Source organism: Panthera tigris, chromosome A1 (genome assembly GCF_018350195.1).
Source record: "Panthera tigris isolate Pti1 chromosome A1, P.tigris_Pti1_mat1.1, whole genome shotgun sequence".
Taxonomy (NCBI): Eukaryota; Metazoa; Chordata; class Mammalia; order Carnivora; family Felidae; genus Panthera; species Panthera tigris.
In genome coordinates this window covers 25,008,242-25,027,814 of record NC_056660.1, presented here as the reverse complement: position 1 = coordinate 25,027,814, position 19,573 = coordinate 25,008,242, and the positions used below count along the sequence as shown (strand labels likewise).

The window sequence follows — 19,573 nt, the reverse complement described above, 5'->3', positions numbered from 1 at the left end:
TGTGTCTCAGTGGCAGTGACCTTATGTGACCTGTTCCCCGCTCTACCTCCAGTGGTTAGCTTAATGCCCGGTGCTCAGTAAACGTCCAATAAATATGTGACCGGTGACTGAGTCAAGGGCAAGAATAGATGGCTCTAGAGCAGCGTGTCCCAAAGTTTTAAAAAGGGTAATATTCATTTTGCACAGTGGAATGAGTTGAAGGAAGCAAACTGCCCAGAACCTTCCTGTTTGCTCTAGGGATTTAATGGATAAATATCTCAGTCTACCTTTCTTTCAGATCTTAGACCAGGAAGCTCTGTTTTCGGGAACCAGTGCTGAGATCACAGGATCACTTGCTAACATGTGTGCACCATGATGCCCAAAATAGGAAGACTGACGTGTAAAGACATTCATAGTGGGCCAGTGGGCTTGTTTGTCTACTTTTAGGATTGCTAGAGCCCTTAGATGATCAGATTCTGATAGGATTAGTGTGGGGTAGTGTGGTGAACCGAGGGGGTGCTACCCGGGCCCCTTTCAAAGGACTTGCTGCTGGCTGTGGAGACTGTGGTCTACAGACAGCCTCCGGCCGCCCCGTCTTTCAGGAACTGCCTCGGCTGCAGAGCTGCCTTCCAGAAGTCATCCAATAAAGTCAGGCCGACTCAGGCAGGTCAGCTTTGACAGGCAGGCTTGCCCAGCCCGGTCCACAAGACCATTCCCTCCGCCAGTCCTTCCCCGCCCTTTCTCAGGCATCAGCTTATATTTCTACTGGTTGCACCTCAACGGTCCGCATCTGGGAACCCGTTTCCAGACAACCTGCCCTCTGACAGCTTCACAAAATGTAAGCCTACAAAGGAATGGATTGCAGGATTGGGGACAGCGAGGAGGACAGGCCTCATAGATAGATTGGTATTTTAGAAGGGTGGGGAGGGTGGGGAGGAAGCAGACCAACCCGGGGCCCAGAAAACTGACCTGGCAGAGAGAGGACAAGGTAGAAAAAGTTAAGGGCAGAGTCAGGGGGTGGAGAGCTTTAGAAGTCATTATTACTCATTTTGGGCTGGGTGGTGACGGGAACGCGAGAGGATCAAAAGCTCCAGAAGGGAGCGCTCTTGCGGCCATTTACCAGGCAGCGTAGAAACAGTAGAGTCTCCTGCCTCTGTCACTCACTGCTCTGTGGTTCATACTGTGATCTTCCTGCGTGTCTTCTGACCTAGGCTACCTCAGATGCCTTTTGGAGGAGGTGGGGTGTAAATCACACACACCAGGGTGGAGGAGATCGCCTTTGGGGCAAAGGGTGAGCTGTGGGAAAACTTCGGGGCTCACACTGATGTCTAGGGGAGACTCTTCTGCTTTAAAGGAGCCTCCCCAGGCTTACTTTGATTTAAAAGCTGACCGTGTCAGTTAACTGTGGCTGTTCACTTCCGACCCCCGTGCGCTCCTGGCCCTGGCTCCCTAAGCCAGAGGGAGAAGGAAGGGGCTGGGTAAGAGGCGAGCAATTGGAGACGGGGATGCCCGGCCTCATCCTGGGAGCGGTGAGGGAGCAAAGGCATGCTTAACACTTCAGGGATCTCCTACCTTTCCTATTTTTTTAGCTGCTTGAGATAAAAGGTCAGAATGGCCCCATCCCCCGGACGGCCCAGAATGCATTTTCCAAAGGCAGCCTGTCATTTAGGCTTAAGAATCTTTTCTTTCCATTTTCTCATCAGGCCTTGTGAAAAGGCCCAGGCTGCTGCATCGTCACGTTCTCCCTTTAATTCTCCTGGAAACTTCTAAGAAAAGCCGTCAGGTGGAAATGAACAGTAATTGGCAACTTGAGACCCGGCGTCTGAGGTAAACATCCTGGTTTTGACTTGTGATTCAGATGTCCACTCATTTTGACCCCGGTTTCTGACAGATTGCAGCTTCATTTCTGTGGTCGCAACAAGAAACATCCCCTTTATAACAGCCGATTATAATCAGCTGATTATAGGTCTTTAATCTTTAGACTGGCTTCACGAAATGGCTGCATCAATCAAAGCAAGACAGCAGACACAGGTAATTCGGCTTCAAGAGTTTTTTAAAAAAAATTTAGAGTGAATATTTAGAATGAGCAGAATTCACAAAAAATCAAGAGTTCCGGCTTCTCGTGGAAATAGGAATGTCGGGCAACCCTGCACGGGCTTTCCCACACGGAAATAGTGCTGCTGAGTTCAGGCTGCTTTCCCTGAATGGGGCCTTCCACTTCTGGGTCTGTCCCCACCACTGCCTGTAGTCTGCTCAGATTCCCGGGCGGGCGCATCCTCCCATGGGCCCTGTTGTTTTCCTTACAGTAGAGCCATGGCTCGCTGTCTCTACCAGAAGTTGGGAGAACAAAAGATACACAATCCACTAAAAGGTCTGGTATCTCTCACACTTTGCCTGCTCATGCATTGGCTTCATCTTTCTGGCCCCACAGAGAGATGGGCTGTTTGGTGGCGACAGGTGCCGTGTTTACACAGGTCGACACTGGACGCCCGTACCTACCATGGTGATTGGGCATGCAATAGGCACTCGGTAATAACCTGTTGAATGTATAAATGAAAGAGCAAAGAAAAGTATTAATAAATGCACTTTGCCAAGGATATTTACTGATTCTGTACATATGCTTATTTACCGAAGAGGGGTAAAACTTTGTATCAGAGGTCATTCGATCACAATCTTGGAGATTTGTATCCACATAACCCCTTCCACACTGCACTGCAAATGAGAGGCGAACTGATTTTTCCATAGTGATTTTTCTTTTCTTTTCTTTTCTTTTCTTTTCTTTTCTTTTCTTTTCTTTCTTTTCCTTTCTTTCCTTTTCTTTTCTTCTTTCTTTCTTTCTTCTTTTCTTTTCCTTTCCTTCCTTTCCTTTCCTTTCCTTTCCTTTCCTTTCCTTTCCTTTCTGTTCCTTTCTTTTCCTTTCCTTTCCTTTCCGGTCCCATTTGTCATTCTGAGGGGTCAAGGCCAGGATCTCCAAACATTCTTAGTTTGAAATACATGAGGAAGACATAACTAATGTAACAAAAAGAACAGAGCACGCCCTCTGTAAGTGACTGATCTCACAAGGAATAATTGCAGCCTCTGGTTTCCAGGTGAATGACCTAAAGAAGGGCTCCACGTTCTGGTTGTGGTTTTTTAGGGAAAGGAATTAGTAGAGTCTCCTCACTGGTTTCCAAGAGGGGGGCGGTGGTGTTGCTCCTGAGATGTTCTTTGTCTCTCTCACTGGGGCCATGGCTCTACGGACTTGCTGAAAGGCGTCACACTTTGGAAACCAAATGCATGCAAGGAACCTGCAGCTGGGTGGGAACAAGTTCCTTGGGCTGGGAAAACAGGCTGCTCCGTGAGGATGAGCGCATTCGCTTTGTCCAGCTCATGCGGCCCAGTATGATGGCTCTGGGCAGAGAGGGGATGGGAAGACGTAGAAGGACATGATTTGCCAGCGTGGCCAGCACGGCTATCCTCCCCTTACACATCCTCCTGGGTCCTCCTCTGCCCCCTGGATATCAATACTGGTTCAATACTGGTGTGTTTCCAGGGAAAAAGCCCAAGGACCGCCTTTGACCCTTGGTCTGTCGGGACCAGTTACTGTCGTCACCATCCTCTGCCTTTGCATTCTCAAAAGAAAGGAAGGGTCTGGCTTTTCTGACAAGGAAGGAAAATGGAGGCCCAAGCGCCCTCTGGTCCCTGCACGGGGTCGCTCAGGGCGGGGGCCTGGGTCCCAGTGCCCAGCTCCCTGCCCCAGCCGGGGCTCCCTTGCCGCACCTCCCCTCACTGACAGTCCTGTACACACCCGCTGATGGACCCTTCCGGTCCAGCCCTGCCCCCTGGCCTGGGCTCCAGCAGCGGGGTGGGGGGGCAACTTTGTAGATTAACCAGTCTCTGCTCGATAACGCAACACTGCTTCTGACAGAACCGCTTCGGACAATCAGCAGAGGAGCGGACTGTGTGAAAATGGAAAGGGAGAGCTGAAGCAGGAAGGAGAAGCAAACTTCTGAAAGAGCAGAACGGCACAGTGGTCAGGGTCTGGGGCCAGGTTAACTGGGGTTAAATCGGGCTGGGCCACTTACACCTGACTTGGAGGGAAAGTCTTCATTCTCCTGTGACTTAATTTCTTTATCTGTAAAATGGGGAGAATAATGGTACCAAACTCTTGTGGAGATCCAATGAGACAATACACGTAGGCATAAGTAGTGACAGTCACAAATGTGACCTATGTTGTTATTGCACGCTGACTCCTAACCAGCACTGAAGGTAAAAGAGTGTGTGTGTGTGTGTGGACGCCCTTCTGAGGTCTTACTTAGTTTATGGCATGGGGAGAGAAAACACAAAGATTGCCTCTCACTTCCCTGCTCCCTGGTAGCCACCGCAGCCTAGTGGAGGGGTCTCGAGATGAGGGTCTGTCTACGATTTAGTCCAAGTCCTGAGGGCGGGGTCCTGGGGGCAAAGATGGCCACGGGTATTGTCACAAGTGAGTTCCCCTATCCTTGGGAGGCTGGAACCCTCCCAAATGGGGAAGCATTTTATGGTGGTGGTTGTGTCTGCCAGGACAGAACCTCCCACATAGCGGGTCAGTCTGTTTTCCGACTCTCAGCCATGATTTCACGAGGTTGTTATCTATAAACGCGGGACAGCCTTTCTGAGGCCGCTCGTTCCATTTTCACATGGCTGCGATTCAGCAGCCCTCGGACTGAATCTTGGATCCCAGCCTTCCTCACTTTTCTCACTCCCCTTCCCCGTGACAGTCTTGGGAGTGTTTGGAGGTGGCAGTCAGACCTTTCTCCAGGGCCCCAGGCTCGGACCCCCAACTCCCTTCTTGGCGTCTCTGCTCAGACATCTAAGAGACACCTCAGACTTGGTGCCCAAACTCAGATCCTGCTCTTCCTCCCCAGACCCCTCAGGTGCTGACAGAGCCCGTGGAGTCATTTCTTCTCTCTTCTTCACCCTGCATCCCATCTACCAGGAAGCCAGGCTGGCTCCTCCTTCAAAGGATCTCCCACTCCTCACACGCCCCATGTTCCCACCCTGGTCTGCCCAGCATCACATCTTGCCTCGACTACTGCAGGCACTTCCTAGCAGGTGTCTTTTCCACAGATCGCCAGCTTTTAAAACTTAAGGCCTGGGGCGTCTGGGTGGCTCCGTCGGTTAAGCGTCTGACTCTTGATTTCAGCTCAGGTCATGATCTCATGGTTGGTGAGTTCGAGCCCCGCCTCTGGCTCTGTGCTGACAGCGTGGAGCCTGCTTGGGATTCTCTGTCTCCCTCTTTCTCTCTCTGGCCCTCCCACACTTGCATTTTTTTTTTCCTCTTTCTTAAAATAAATAAATAAAAATTAAAAAAAAAAAAAAACAACTCAAACCTAAGTCCTGTCACCTCACCCCTCCGCACAAAAGCCTGCAATGGCTCGCATCTTGCATCGAAAGCCAAAGCCCTTTCAGGCTTGCAGGTCTTTCCCGACTGGCCCCCCATCACCTCTCCCACCTGCCTCCCCCTGCTCTCTCCCTCCTCCCACCCCTGCCATCCTGGCCTCAGCCTCGTGCCTAACATTGCCAGGCACTGTTCCACCCGAGGCCTTTGCTCTCCTGTCCCCGGGGCCCGTTCCCCAGGTACTCTGGCACTTTTGATGTCCCCTAACCTGCTCTCATTTTACCTTTTTCTTCCAGAGCATTTATCACTTACTAACATATTAAGCACTTTATTCATTTATTATGTGCATCGTCTCTCTCCTCTCACTAGAATGTGAATTCCATGAGGGCAGGGAGCTTGGTTTCACTCACTGATTTGGCCAAGTGCCTAGAACCGTGCCGAGCACTTGGTAGGAAATAATACATATTTATGGAATGGAGGTGTGAATCCTGATCCCTGCCTGTCCGGAGCCCGGGCCTGGTGTGAAGGCAGTGATCTCTCCAACGGAGTGTGGTGGGTCTGAGGACACTCAACCCTCAGCTCTGTCACTGTGTGCAGAGCTCCCCTCCAGAAGGTGTATCGCTTTTCTGTCTCATCGGCACTTGACGTTTTCTCCAGTATAACTCCTCCCAATAGCCTTTTATTGGACTGACTGCCAGTCATTTCTTAACTCTCCCAGCTTCCTAGTATGTGTGTCTTCATCCAAAGTAGCGATACAAATGTCAAACCAGAGAGCCGCAAGGCCACCAGCCGAGTCTGTTCTGCCAGGAGAGGCTGGGGGAAGGGGATGAGCATTTCCAGTCAGCCCCCGTGCGGGGTCCCCTTAGCCTCCCGCAACAACCCCCAATGCAGGCGCCATCATCCCTCTTTACAGAGGAGGAAATGGGGCTCAGGGTTTAAGGGAAACAGAAGGGTTCACAATCTTTAGAGGGTCACAGCGACAAAAAGTAGTTTACAGGAAATTGTTTTTTTTCCTGAGCATCCAAAAGGAAGTGGAGTGGGAGAAGAGGCTCTTACTACAAACATTTTTGGCTGAAAAAAAAATGAGAAGGTCTTAAAGAATAAAGCTTGTCCTCTGGGCAGCTGGCAGGACCTGGCCATCGAGGCTCCTCCCTCTCTGCTCTCTGAGGGGCTCAGCTCCCAGAGGCTCCTCCCCTTGGCTCTCTGAGCCCCGCCCCTTGACTCACGAGGCCCCTCCCGCTGTGTTCCTGGAGGCCACCTTCTGCTTCTTGTCTCTCTGAAGCCACTTTTCTCTCTACTTTTTGGGCCCCTCCTCTTGGGCTCCCTGGGACTTCCCCTCCCTCAAGATCTCCCCACTTTTCTGAGGGATGACAGGTGAAGTCCGGTCCCACGTGACTTGTTCTCCAGGAATCCGTGCTGCTCACCTCTCCAAAATGCTCCCGAACCCTTACAGGAAATGCCCTAGAATTGTGCCCAGCATCAGTATCAAACTCACTGGGATATAACTGGCCACATCTGCCTTCTCTTCTCCTTTTGTTTAAATCGGGACAGTGTTCTCCCGTTTCTAGATCTGGGGTACTACTCTTCTGCTTCTCTATGCTCCAAAGATTTGTATAATGCTTTGAGTTGCCAAACCAGTAAACGTGCCCGATTGAATTTGCTCGTCAGGGCGTCCTTGAGCGACAAACACGATTATCTCCGTTTTACAGACAACACTCAGGTTCAGAGAAATCAAATGACTTGGTTAAGGTCAGACAAGTGAAATGTTGCCAAACTAGGATTTGGACACAGGTGTGCCGTTGCAGAGGAGTGTTCTTTCCCCGAGTGGACTATCATGCGGGTTGAGAGACTGTATCCTTTGGAGGACTGCACTTCTCCGGGCACTGGCTTCAGTGCTCAGCACCCACCTCCCCATCCCAGGTTAAACAATCATTCTCTGTGATAAAACAGGGTGAGATGAGGGAGGCCGGGGAAGTGGGGTTTTACTGAGCATCTCCTAAGTGCCTAGACAGAATAAGGTATTTTGCATTATTTAAAACTAAACAAAAATTTTTTAAATGTTTATTTATTTTTGAGAAAGAGAGAGCACAAGCGGGGGAGGAGCAGAGAGAGAGAGAGAGGGAGACACAGACTCCAAAGCCAAAGCAGGCTCAGGCTCTGAGCTGCCAGCACAGAGCCCAATGTGGGGCTCAAACCCATGAACTGTGAGATCATGACCTGAGTCGAAGTTGGACAATTAACCGACTGAGTCACCCAGGGGCCTCCGTTATTTAAAATTTAAAGAGTCACAAAAGGCAGGTAAAGTGTTATTATCCTATTTTTCAGCTTTGAAAACCAGGGCTCCCAGAGGTTCTAACTGGCCTTAGGACACAGCTACGCAGCGCCGTATTTGTGATCCCCCACACTAGGTCTGTCCAATTCCAAGTCTAAACCACACCGCAAAGAGACGAGAAGGGTATTTCATCTTTTTGGTCTTGACAACTCAAATTCTTAGCGATTCCCTTAAATACGGAGAGGCCCTAATGGCAATTACTTAAAAGAATAAAAAAAATAATAATATTTAGAGTTTCTATTTGCTACAGGGAAGTTCATTTAGATGGAGAGACATCCCCAGTTAAAAGTTTTCTGGCGTGATTTTTGAGAGTCATATAGAAGGCCTTTGCATTGACCTTCCTCCAACCTCTGATGTCATGAGAAACAGAGTGGGGTTATTGAGACACATTACAACAGATATTCATTTTCAGCTAGTTCAATTTAGGATCTCAGTAGAAGCGTATTTCTGGCGTGGCCCGTCGACACTTCCGATGTGCCGGGGGACCTGCGTTCTCGGCTCATGGGAGCCCATGCGGAGGCTGCCTGCCTGATGGGGCCGTAGGCAGCAACGGCGGGAGGAATAGCCCTGTCTTGGCTGAGCTCCAAACTGGATATGTGATTTTGAATATGTTCTCCCACTTGTGTCTAGGCTTCCTGTCTCATTTGTAATGTCAGTGGATTGGCCTAGAAGGGCTCTAGGTTCCTTCCTTCCGGCCCTATGTTTCCAAAGACCGTCCCTTAGTCAAACCCTTAGGGCCAGGTGCGTTGTGGCTTTCAGGTTTGTTGCTGATTTAGGCTGTCCTTACGGTGACTGTATCCTAAATACACATCGGCCCTGCGGGGGTGAGGGGGCAGGAGCCTGCAGTGAGTCTCATTAGTATTTCTATAGCAAAACATGGACATTTTCACAACAGGTGGGATAAAGAGAAACGGTTAGTCGCCCCACATCAGTTTAGGTTGGATTTTGCTTTGAACCGAGTTGTAGCAGTTCAGGCTTTGTGGCCAGAGGAGTTTGCCACAAATTTCTCAAAGTTTTCAGTTTTCAGAGCTTTTTCTGGATTACGGAATTTGTGGATAAGACGTTTTAATCTTGCCTTTATATTGCTCATCGGTGGTCACATCTAGGAATTATCTGATGCGGTGTTCTTGATGGGAAAGGCAATGCTTTTAGAAGTTCCTACGGAAGGGGCACCTGGGTGGCTCAGCCAGTTGACTGTCCAACTTTGGCTCAGGTCATGACCTCATGGTCTGTGAGTTTGAACCCTGTGTGGGGCTCGCAGCTGTCAGCACAGAGCCCGCTTTGGATCTTCCGTCCCCTCGCTCTCTGCCCCTCCCTTGCTCACGCAGATCTCTCTCTCTCAAAAATAAATAAGCATTTTTTAAAAAGTTACTGTAGGAAAACAAAATCCATTTTGTGAAGATCCACTTGATATTGCTGTTTCTGGGATCACAGTGTGTCTAACAGGGAGGGCAGTAAGAATTATCGGCAATCATGGCCACGCGGCCTTCAGGACCCAGAACAATGCAGTTATGTTCAACCATGCTCATGGCTCAGTACTTACAATGTCAGGGAGTGAACTCAATCCAAGCCAAGATAGTTTTCAATAAGAACAGCTGAAAGAAAAAAAACTTTCTGGTTAGCTCTTAGTTACTCAGAAAATTAGCCGGAGAAAACCTCCTTCCCTAAGAATACTGGAAAACGGATATTTTTCCTATGCTAAATATGGCATAGTTTACTTTTGTGGTACAGTGTGTTTCTTCATTAACCTTCCTTGGTCAGTAGCTCTCCTCGAATGTTCACCATGGAAATCAAACCCAAGCAGCCCTCCCTTATACTACCTCCCTTTCCATCCCGCCCCCCCACCCATGGGACAAAATGGCTTGACCACTCCGAGCATGGACAGTCCCTGGGAATTGCAGAGAACTCCCAGGGATACTGCAGTAGATTTTAAATTTTTGAAGAGAACAGCTCGACATCTGCTGGACATTGTAGGCATACCTAATTTTTGATTAGGCTCCATCCCTTTCAATGATGGCATATTTTGCAGAGCGGGGTGTTTGGCTGTCTTTGAGACGAAAAGCAAGGACCATGTAAAAATCAGTGTGCAGTAGAAAAGGAGGGTGGCTGTGTCTAATGATTCCAAGATTGAAGTCACTCAGTGCCCAGTGGGCACACACATTCTGTGAGAGAGTCATCATGGCCATTCAAAAATGAAATAAAGGCATTATTTTTTCTTTCAGTTTCTGGAGGAAGTTGTGACATAAATGTGTGACATAAAGACACAACGCAATATTTATCCAGTTATTTGGATATAACTGATAAATGAAACCTGTATTTCTTTTGGTGGAGGGGGGCAACAGGAAAAATTCACTGAGGCGCTAAAGGTGCCACGGACGGAGAAAGTTTGGGAACCTGGTGTAATTCACGTCCTTGCTCAGAGGTAGACATTCCGAGTCATCCCTGATTCCTCCCTCTTCCGCCCTCCCAAGTCTGCTAACCAGTCATTAAGTCCTCTTGGCACTGTCTTCCAAGAAGTGTCCCGAATCCATTCTTCTGTCCACTACATTGTGCTCACCCTCGTGTAGCCCACCATCTCCTACAGCTACCTCTGTGCTTTGGCCCTTGCTTTCTGATAATCTGTTCTTCAGAGGCAGTCTTTTAAATACATAAACTGGATCACGTCGCTCCAGTGGTTAAAACCCTCCGGTGGTTTCAGAGGCTTTCAGAGGCTTCCAAAGCTTGCCCATGTTGGCTCCTGCTTTCTTTCTCACCCTCCTGGAACTCCACTCTTCCCCTTGGTCTCCATGGTACAGCCTCTTCCCACCCAGCCCTTCCCATTGTCTGGAAAGTTCTTCCAGATCTTCAAATGCTTGACTCCTCCTCCTTAAGTTTCAGCTTAAATGTCACCTCTCCAGTGAGGCCTCCTTTGGGTCACTGATCTAAAATTGCCCCCATTCCCACCCTTACCCCAAATCACTATGTATCTTCTCATGTTGTTTTATTTTCTTCATAACATTTGTATCATGTTTATTGATCTGTATACTGGAGGATAGAAATGTTGCTCACTTTTGTTTGCCGTTATAGTTCTGCCACCTAGAATAATGCCTGGCACATAGGAGGAGATTAATAAGTATTTGTTGAAGTGAATAGATGAGTGATTATTTCACACGGTTCTAACTTGGGATCATTCACTGATGGCTCCTAATGGAGGAGATCCAGAATTTGTATTGAGAGAGAGGATGTCAATAATTTCATTTGACTGATCTCTATGTATGTAAAATAGACATTGATATACAAAATGTGTTTTACAAAGCAGGTAATCTGGTCAAGCGTTTCCTATACTCTTTGGGAAGAGACAACTGCTTGTTATCTTATACAGACGGCATTTTCCTTAGCAATACTGCTTGTTTATCATAAGTTTATGTTGAATTGGATAATCAATGAAGCAACTTCATCATTTTATTTGTTATTTTTCATAACAGGCGAGCTACCCCTTCCTTTTCTTTCCTTTCTTCAGACTAAGAAAATGAGATAAGGAATGTATAAAGGAACATTTCTACAATGACAGCATTAAACAAAACATGGGAATGCCATGATCCAGCCTACACCCACCGATGCGTTTTCTTGGACAACACCAAGTCCAGGAAGGGAGCACAGCACAGAGGCAGTAGGAACAGGTGTGGAATTATTCAACATCTCTGGCAAACAGCAGTGGGGATTAAACAGAGATTTCTTTAATGAGATTAATTCTGAAATACGAAGAGCAGTTTGGCATGTTCCCAAAGATACAAGGCATTTGTATCTATCTAAGATTAAAGGAGCTTTCACACAAAGCGATTTTACTTTTTCAACATCAAAGAGGATTCTTGGAGGGGCTGCTTGAAGCAGACACACTGTAACATATGTGGGGAGTGCCAAAGCTTCTTTATATAAAAGACAGTTTGCTCAGCCAGGGATTGTGTCTGTGGTTTTCACTATCCAGGATATACAGAACACTGTTCTTCCAATCACAGGATTATGGAGAAAGGGAGACCAGGGGTTAGGAATCAGGTTGACAAACATCCCAGACAGGTGGCTACCCAATGATAACCTTGGATTTCCTGGGATGGGGGCTCAGTGCTTCCTGAGGCTGGCTGTTGGACAGTTCTTATAAGTATTATAAATAATGGCGATGATGCTGGTAATAACGATAAGAAGGATCACAGACACTATTTCTACATGCGAGGCACTGTATTTAGCACGTAAGAAATTACACAGACTTCTGCTAAATCTTCCTCCCTTGGGCTTTCAACCAGCCTTTCCAGGTCTGCTCTCTGGAGCTGCTCACAAATAGATTTGCTCCACTGCGAGCTACAAATATTTGAAGGTAGCTTTTATATTCTGTACCGTGTGTGTGTGTGTGTGTGTGTGTGTGTGTGTATGTGTGTGTGTGTGTATTTTGTTTTGTTTTGCTAAACTTAAGTTCATTTATGTGGATCCATATTAAATTCCATCTTGCTGGCTTTGCCTCACCCTTTCAGGCTGCTCAAATTTTATGGATCTGATCCTATCATTCAGTGTATTAACCAGACCTTAGAAAGTGTGCTACTGAAAATGATAAGCTTCCAAGTCTCCCTCCTATCCCTTTTCCCTTTCTTCTTTTCCTCCTTCTTGCCACAAACAGTTATTGACTTTCTATATGCCAGATACTGTCAGGTACTGGGACTGCACGTTTGCACAAGGCACACCTATAGACTTCAAGAAAGATCTAGCTTAAGCAGGGAGACAGGAAAACAAATTAAAATACCGTATCGTGTGATTATGTCATGAATGAAAATGCAGGAGGAGAATGTCAATATAAGCTGGATGAGCATCTGAAAGGGGAGGAAATATGGAGCTAGGAGAAGGCCAGCATTATATCCGGCTTCTGGGGGGTGGGTGGGCCTGTGGGGACATAGGCAGTTCCCACTTAATTGAAAGCTAGCCAAAGGATGTTCTAGGGCTGGGAGGGCAGGGGGTAGGCTCTAGCCACCATAAAGACGTGGAAAGAGAATTCTGTGTAGAGGGAGAAGGAGGGTTTATTTAGGAAAAGGGCTATGCTATTACTGCTCAGTGATACAGCCCTCTCTCCTCTCTCCTGTCTGCCTGCCTAATGGGGCTCCTCTCTTCCCCCCTGGTGGACCTCCCTAAAAAATCAAGTTTAGCTGGGGCACCTGGGTAGCTCAGTTTGTTGAGTGTCTGACTTCAGCTCAGATCGTGATCTCATGGCTTGTGGGTTTGAGCCCCTCATTGGGCTCCGTGCTGACCATATGGAGCCTGCTTCAGACCCCCTATCTCCCTCTCTCTCTGCCCCTCCCCTGTTCATTACCCCCCCCCCTGCAATTTATCTCTCAAATATAAATACAAATTAAAATGATTAAAATAAAAAAAAATCAAGTTTAGCTGCCTTGGCTAGCAAGTTGAAGTTTTCACATGGTGGAGTGGAAAAGCAGGGAGCATTCTAGATTTCGATGAGAGGCCAGGGAGGGACAATATGAGAAAGGAAGGGGGTCATTTGTGATGTGAAAATGCCCATGCCCAGTTGGAAAGGCTCGTAAGACCAAGAGCAAAGGGACTTTTTGTTATGATTGCTCGTGGGGTTCATCCAAGCGTAATGACCCAGTCCTTTAGGTTGTCCTCAATATGAAGACTGGAATCCTCAGGAATCCAGGCAGAATGGCTTGTCTGCTGGTGTTGCAGAGCCGGGATGGCACGAGGATCCTACAAGTTCCCAGGTGTTAGGAGTTTTGTAGGACAGAGAACAGGTGACCTTGGTAGACCCATTATCCCATGGTGGACCCATTATCCTATGGTGGACCCATGGCTTGTTCAAAGAGGGATACCTCTGAGGCCGTGAGCCCCTCCTGAGGAAAGAACCCTCAGCGGCCAAGAGGCTACAAAGTTCTGGGAATTAGTGGCCCCTGGGCCACTGTGAGGTGTTGACGGTCTCCTCAGTGCTTCCCAGAATTCCTGCGACACTGTAGAAAGTCGGTTGCACAGATGGAGTTGGTTAGGGCTGATGAGCTCCACCTGTTGTCAGTTGAGAACATTACGACCTGGGTGAAGCGAGCTGACGGTGTTTATTTCCTCCGAGAGTGTCTGTGAACAGGGTCAGGAGTGGCTCCTGGGGCCCTGAGCGCACGGCTGTAGCTGCCCACACATAGCTGAGCTCCAAAAGCATGGCTCAAAGCTGTGAACCAGCGTAAAGCCGAAGTTTGTCACAACCGCTGGTGAAAACAGGACTGGAGGGTTTTCCATGGATTTGGAGCTGAGAAGTAGGTTTGGGACCTGGGGCGTGCTGCCTCAGCACCCCTTTCTTCTAAAAGGTAAAGGGATGAGTCAAAAAGGGCATGGACAGTTGGCGTTTGGAGGGGTTAGATATCAAAACTAAACAAACTCTTTGTTATTAAACCAGCACTTCCTATTTTAGGTGGGGCGGGAAGAACATAGGCATATGTTTGTGGACTAAGGGATTTGGAGCAGCACTAAGCTGAAGTGAAGAGGCCAGGAAAACCCCTCAGATCCCAGGAGACCAACAAGGGCTAGGCTGAGGACTCACGGCTGCCCAGGCCCTACTTTCCAGTGTATTTCAGTCCAGCTACACCAGCAGAGCAGGGAGACCCGGGCTTCCCCGGTCTTACGGTGCCAGAGAAGCCTTGTATTTCGGTAGATAGTTGTATGCGTTCCTTCCAATAAGAGACTGGAGAGAACTTTGGTTCTAGAACAGTCCGGCTTATTCAAGACACGACGTGTAGGGCTCGTGTATTTCCTATCAGTCCTTGATACGTCTAGAAGGAGGCCCTGTTAACAGTGTTACGTTACTGAGCATTAAGAGTCAACTTGGGAGAAGGCCAGGCCTTTGGCCAGTCATAGATTACCTCTAGTCAGAGTGGGCTCCCACAAGCATCGCAGAGCTAGGACTGAGGGCTCAGTCTACTGAACAGTCCTCCTGCCTGGGCATCCTCTGGCCCATGTTTCTGTCTCCTCTTGGTTTTCTACCTCAGCACATTCATAGTCCTGCTTCCTTTTCTGGAGAAAACGCAGCACACGTTTCCACCAGCTCTTCCCGAGTGGGATTTCTTTTTTGGGCATCCCAGATGGGTCTTGAATTTCCTAAAGCAATTTAAAGTCTGTAATTCTTTAAAACCCAAGTCACCGTCGCCTCCTCTGTGAAGACGTGCTTCCAGAGGAAGCTTCCAGAGAGCTTTTCACCACAGCTCTCGCGTGTCCTTTCCTTCCCACACGCGCCATTTGCATTTGTTTGCGTGTCTGCCTCAGCCACTGGGTCGGTAGCCTCACACAACTCCTGGCACGTGGCAGGATTTCAACAGAAGTCTGTGCACTGGATAGATGGTTCATAGGAAGAAAAGGCACACAGGAGACTGGCCGCACATCTCATTTCCGGTTTGGAATTTTCATGCAACTTTCCCTCCTGCTAGGAGAGGCCACCAAGAGATGGGCTGTGGGTGGGCTCAGACAGCAAGGATGCCTCTGTTGAAGAGAATGGAGTGGGTGGCAGGACCTTGGGTGTGGCTGGGGCCCTGCCAGCCGAGGCTGGGAACTCTAGCTGCAGCAAGGGGAGAAGCCTCAATTCTGTGAAGGATCCAGGGTATTCTATGGTGCCTTGCAAATGCAAGTCCTTTTTGTTGCTGCAGTTATTGTCCTCAGCGGCCGTTTGTATAACCCCTCTAGTGAACTGGCAGGATTCTTGGCCGAAGGCGGCTGCCTTCCCTCTCGGGGGACCAACTGATGGCCTGCTTTGCTGAGTTCCAGGGCGCCATGCCCAGGCAGATCTGGATCCACATTAAAAAAATGCCAGGGGACAAACACTGAAGTCAAAAAGTTCTTTTGACCCCCACCCCTTAGAGCAATCGGTGCTTTTTTTTTTTTTTTTTTTTTTTTTTTTTTTTAGCAGTGTAGACATCCCAGTGTACTCATTAAAACATCATTTCCTAAGGCCTTTTTTATAAATAGAATTTCAAATGTATTCAGGTTGGCGCTTTCAAGGAGGGTGACCTTGAGCAGGTGCCTGGCACCGAACACCTGTGGAACATCAGTCAAGGGACACTCCTCACCACCTCCCTGGATGGTTAGGAACGCTGTTTCTCTACCATTTTACAGGTGGGGGAAGGGAACACGAGGAAACCGAGTGATTGGCTTTGGGTCCCAGGAACTGGTTTGTAGGCGGGCTGGAATTTTCCATCAGGGGAATTCTTCTTCTGCTTATTTGGCTGGGCTACGCAGGCCTGGGAGGAAGAAGTCACAACCTCCACACCCGCAGTTTTTCCTTCACTGCCAGAGCCAGAGGCTCTCTGGAGTGGAACGGACCCAGTTCTCCTTTATTTGTAGGGGAGTCATGAACCAACACCGGCCTTCACAAAGGTTAGCGAAGCGAAGCAGGGAACCGAAAGGCTAACGGAGGGAGGGGCAGAGAACGGGGAGAGAAACAAAGAAGGCTGCGTGTTGATGCTTCTTAGTTTCCCAGACCCTCCACACTGTTCCCCACTCCCTCCTGCCCAGTGGGGTCCGGAGGAGGGAGTCTGGGCTCCTGCAGCAGCACTAGGAGGCTAATGAGCGAAGCCTTACCCAAGCCAGACAGCGGCGGCGCAGATCCAGCCAAAAGGCCCCGGGGCCCCGGCGTTTGTATCCGGCTCTCGGTTACCATGGGAACGGCGTCCCGAGTTCGCAGCGCCGCCTGGAGTTCCCAGCCTGTGCGCCTCCTCCTCTTCCCTGCCCCAGCCTCCCCGCTCCAGGAGGAAGTGCTTGGGCCAAGCGGCAGTGGCTGGCCAGCAAGTTTTCTTCATTATTTGCGCCAGGGTCCCCTGGGTCAGGTGCCCCCCAAAGGGAACCGGTGGACCGCAGACTGCCGGTGTTTGCAGCCGGCTAGCGCCCGCGCTCCTGCCCCTCCCGGGTAGAGGAGGGTCGGCAAAGACTGGGTGGGGTTTTGTTTTGCTTTGTTCCTTATTTAATAGTATGTAATGTTTATAGTTTCGTTTTTCTGATTACAAAACCGTACAGCGCGATGTTAGCTTTCCGCAGTCCTGGGGCCCAGGGCTGAGCTTGGTGGGTGGCTGAGATGGAGGGGAGTGGGGTCTGAGGCTCACAAAGCTGACCGCCTTTAACTCAGCCGGGCCTGCAGAAGGGCTGCAGGCTGGGTGAGGGGGTTGGTGCCGGGGATGGGGGGCGGGGTGTTTTCCCAGGAGACACCCTGCGGAGACTCACTTATGCTGGTCCCCAGGACAAAGACCCCCAAGCGGCAGAGAGGACAGCTGCCTCTTTGCTCTCTCTGGGGGTACTACTGGGGGGTTCAGGGAGCAGGCAGCCACCCTAAGGGGACAGAGTCCATAAGAGGAAGCCAGCGAAGGTCACAGGTTCTGGCCCCTTGAATGGCTTTGCTGGCAGTTGCAAAGTGGCCCAGGTGCACAAGGAGGCCCGGTTGCAACCTATTTCTGGCCAGTTGTCACACACAGTTCAGAACGATAGGTCCCGGATCTTTGAAATGTCAGTGATTTCTTTTCCCATTCTAAATAAATATTCACGTTGGCACCTAAATTTATACTTTTAAATTCTTTTTCTTGAAGAGTGTTCCTCACATTGTGTAAATTCCGGGTATCCATAAAGCCTGAAGAATCATGAGTACCCTGTGCATGTCTGAGTGTCACTGGGTTTCTTCATTTTGTCTCTCAGTGGCCTGTGTCAGGTTCTTGGGAAGGGGGTGAGAATGACAGAGAAAAGAACTCCGGAGTGAGGGTATGGGGCACAGAGAAACTTGGGGGTTCTCAATGGTTCTCTGCTTGATGGTCCCATAGGAGGTAAACAAGAGGAAGGTGATCAGATAATTATTTGTGCCTCTCTTCCTCCCTGGTGCAGAAAGTTGGAGAAAAGCAGAGGAGAGGCCAAGTCCTTACCAGTACTATGGGGTGACAGCAGGAGCCTCCGTGAGTTGGGGAGGAGTGTAGGGGAAACAGGAAGACACAGGATGCTACACAGGATGTCCAAAGAGCTCTTTGCATCTTTGGTTCTCAAGGATCTCTTGAAGCACAAAGGAGGCTAGGTTATTACAACAATTTTTGGTGAGGGGGAACTGGTCAAAGACTACTTTTTTTTTTTTTTTTAATGTTTTTTAACATTTATTTATTTTTGAGAGACAGAGCACGAGTAGGGGAGGGGGTAGAACGAGAGGGAGACACAGAATCCAAAGCAGGCTCCAGGCTCTGAGCTGTCGGCACAGAGCCCGTCGTGGGGCCCGAACCTACGAACTGTGAGATCGTGACCTAAGCTGAAGTCGGACGCTCACCCGACTGAGCCACCCAGGCGCCCGGGTCAAAGACAACTTCCGAGAGCTATACCTCTCAGTGATTCTCAGGGCCAGTGCCGAGGGCTGCATGGGGGAACTTTTGTAGCCCCCTACAATGTCCATCAACCTCACGTGAATCTAAGTAAGAAGCAGAATTGGTTTTCCGACGCAGCTTCAAGACAGTTTCCTAGTCCACTACTTCCAATAGTCCAGGGCCACCAAAGCCCTGTCACAATTTCAGCGGCCATTCCCCAGGCTGGTGACTGTAATCTTGGATGGCGGCGTGGTCAGGCCTTCCACAAGATGGCGCTCAGAGGTTTTGCTTTAATTTTTAAACGTTGATTGATTCATTACTTTGTCAGTATCTTATGCATGCCTACTGTGTGCCGGCATTGTTCTAGGAGTAGGGTCGGGGATACAGACTTCACAAGACGAACGAAGTCTCTGGCTTCGAGGAATTTTAAAAGGTTGTGATTTTTTATACTTTCAGAAGCAAAACCCAACTGTGATAGAGGTTTCCCATTTATGTTGCTGCTACGTTGTTTTGAAAGTTCTGCCACATTTCTGACAGTTGCACAATTTTTTCCCTCCAGACTAGTATGGCCCGGAAGAATTATAGACACTTTTATTATTTGGCTGGGGAAAGGATTAACTTACATCTGCCTGCATAAGCCACTGTCTGAGATCTATCCTTTTGCCAGGAAAACACTACATCTCAACTTGGACAATTCCAAATTGTTGCCAGGCACCAGCTTATCATTCTGAGGTCTCAGCTTGGGATTTGGCTGCCCATTTGAGTAAATTCACAGCTCCTTTTAAAGAAAAACCGGGGTGGGGGGATTATCGGGGTGGCTCAGTCAGTTAAGTGCACGACTCTTGGTTTTGGCTCAGGTCATGATCTCACAGTTTGTGGGATCGAGCCCTGAGTTTGGCTTGGGATTCTCTCTCTCCCTCTCTCTCTGCCCCTTCCCTGCTCGTTGTGCACTCTATCTCAAAATAAATAAATAAGAATTTAAAAAAGGGAAACATTTGGGTAGGTCTTTCAGGCGTTATAGTGACCTGCCTCCAAGTAAGGATGAAACCAGCTTTGATCCGGGTGAGAATTTATCAGACTCTTTTTTTTTTTTTTTTTCTTTTCATAGCAAAACGTCAACCCCGCCACCAAACTATCTACCCTGGAGAATAAGTACAATCAAAGAGCTCACTCTTGCCAAAGGCAAACCTGAAACATTGCTGAGAGAGACAGAGGTCTGTGTAAACTACTCATTCCTCCAGCTTTAGGAAGCTCTCTTCTCATTCTAAGTTAGAATCCCAACGGCAAGATGTTTTAGGACATTTGCTATACTAATTTGGCTGTTTCCAGAAATACCTTCACTTAGCTATGATTTGAAAAGTATGACCTTGATTTTAATCACAGACTGAAAGAAAATGGTCCTAAGACAAGTGTCTTGTAGTGTGGCAGACAATAATTCTTAAGATCAAGACCTTGCTCGTTGTACCACCCATATCCTTTATGTGAGGATTCATGAGAACCCCAGACTCGTATCTGACCACCTGCCTGACTTGACAGTAATACTCAGGTGTCCAATAGGCATATCTCATTTAA

General features: G+C 48.6%; 1 protein-coding gene across 1 annotated transcript in view; it reads right to left on the bottom strand.

The window, feature by feature from the left end:
- The window catches only part of ERICH6B (glutamate rich 6B), a 70,235-nt gene extending 53,903 nt beyond the window's left edge, over positions 1-16,332 (bottom strand). Inside the window, exons 1-2 of the mRNA XM_042973367.1 lie at positions 16,257-16,332; positions 9,214-9,265 (exon numbers count right to left, since the gene is read on the bottom strand). The gene's annotated coding sequence lies outside the window, so the exon portion shown is untranslated. The remainder of the gene's footprint in view (positions 1-9,213; positions 9,266-16,256) is intronic.
- Between the last annotated feature and the right edge of the window lie 3,241 nt (positions 16,333-19,573).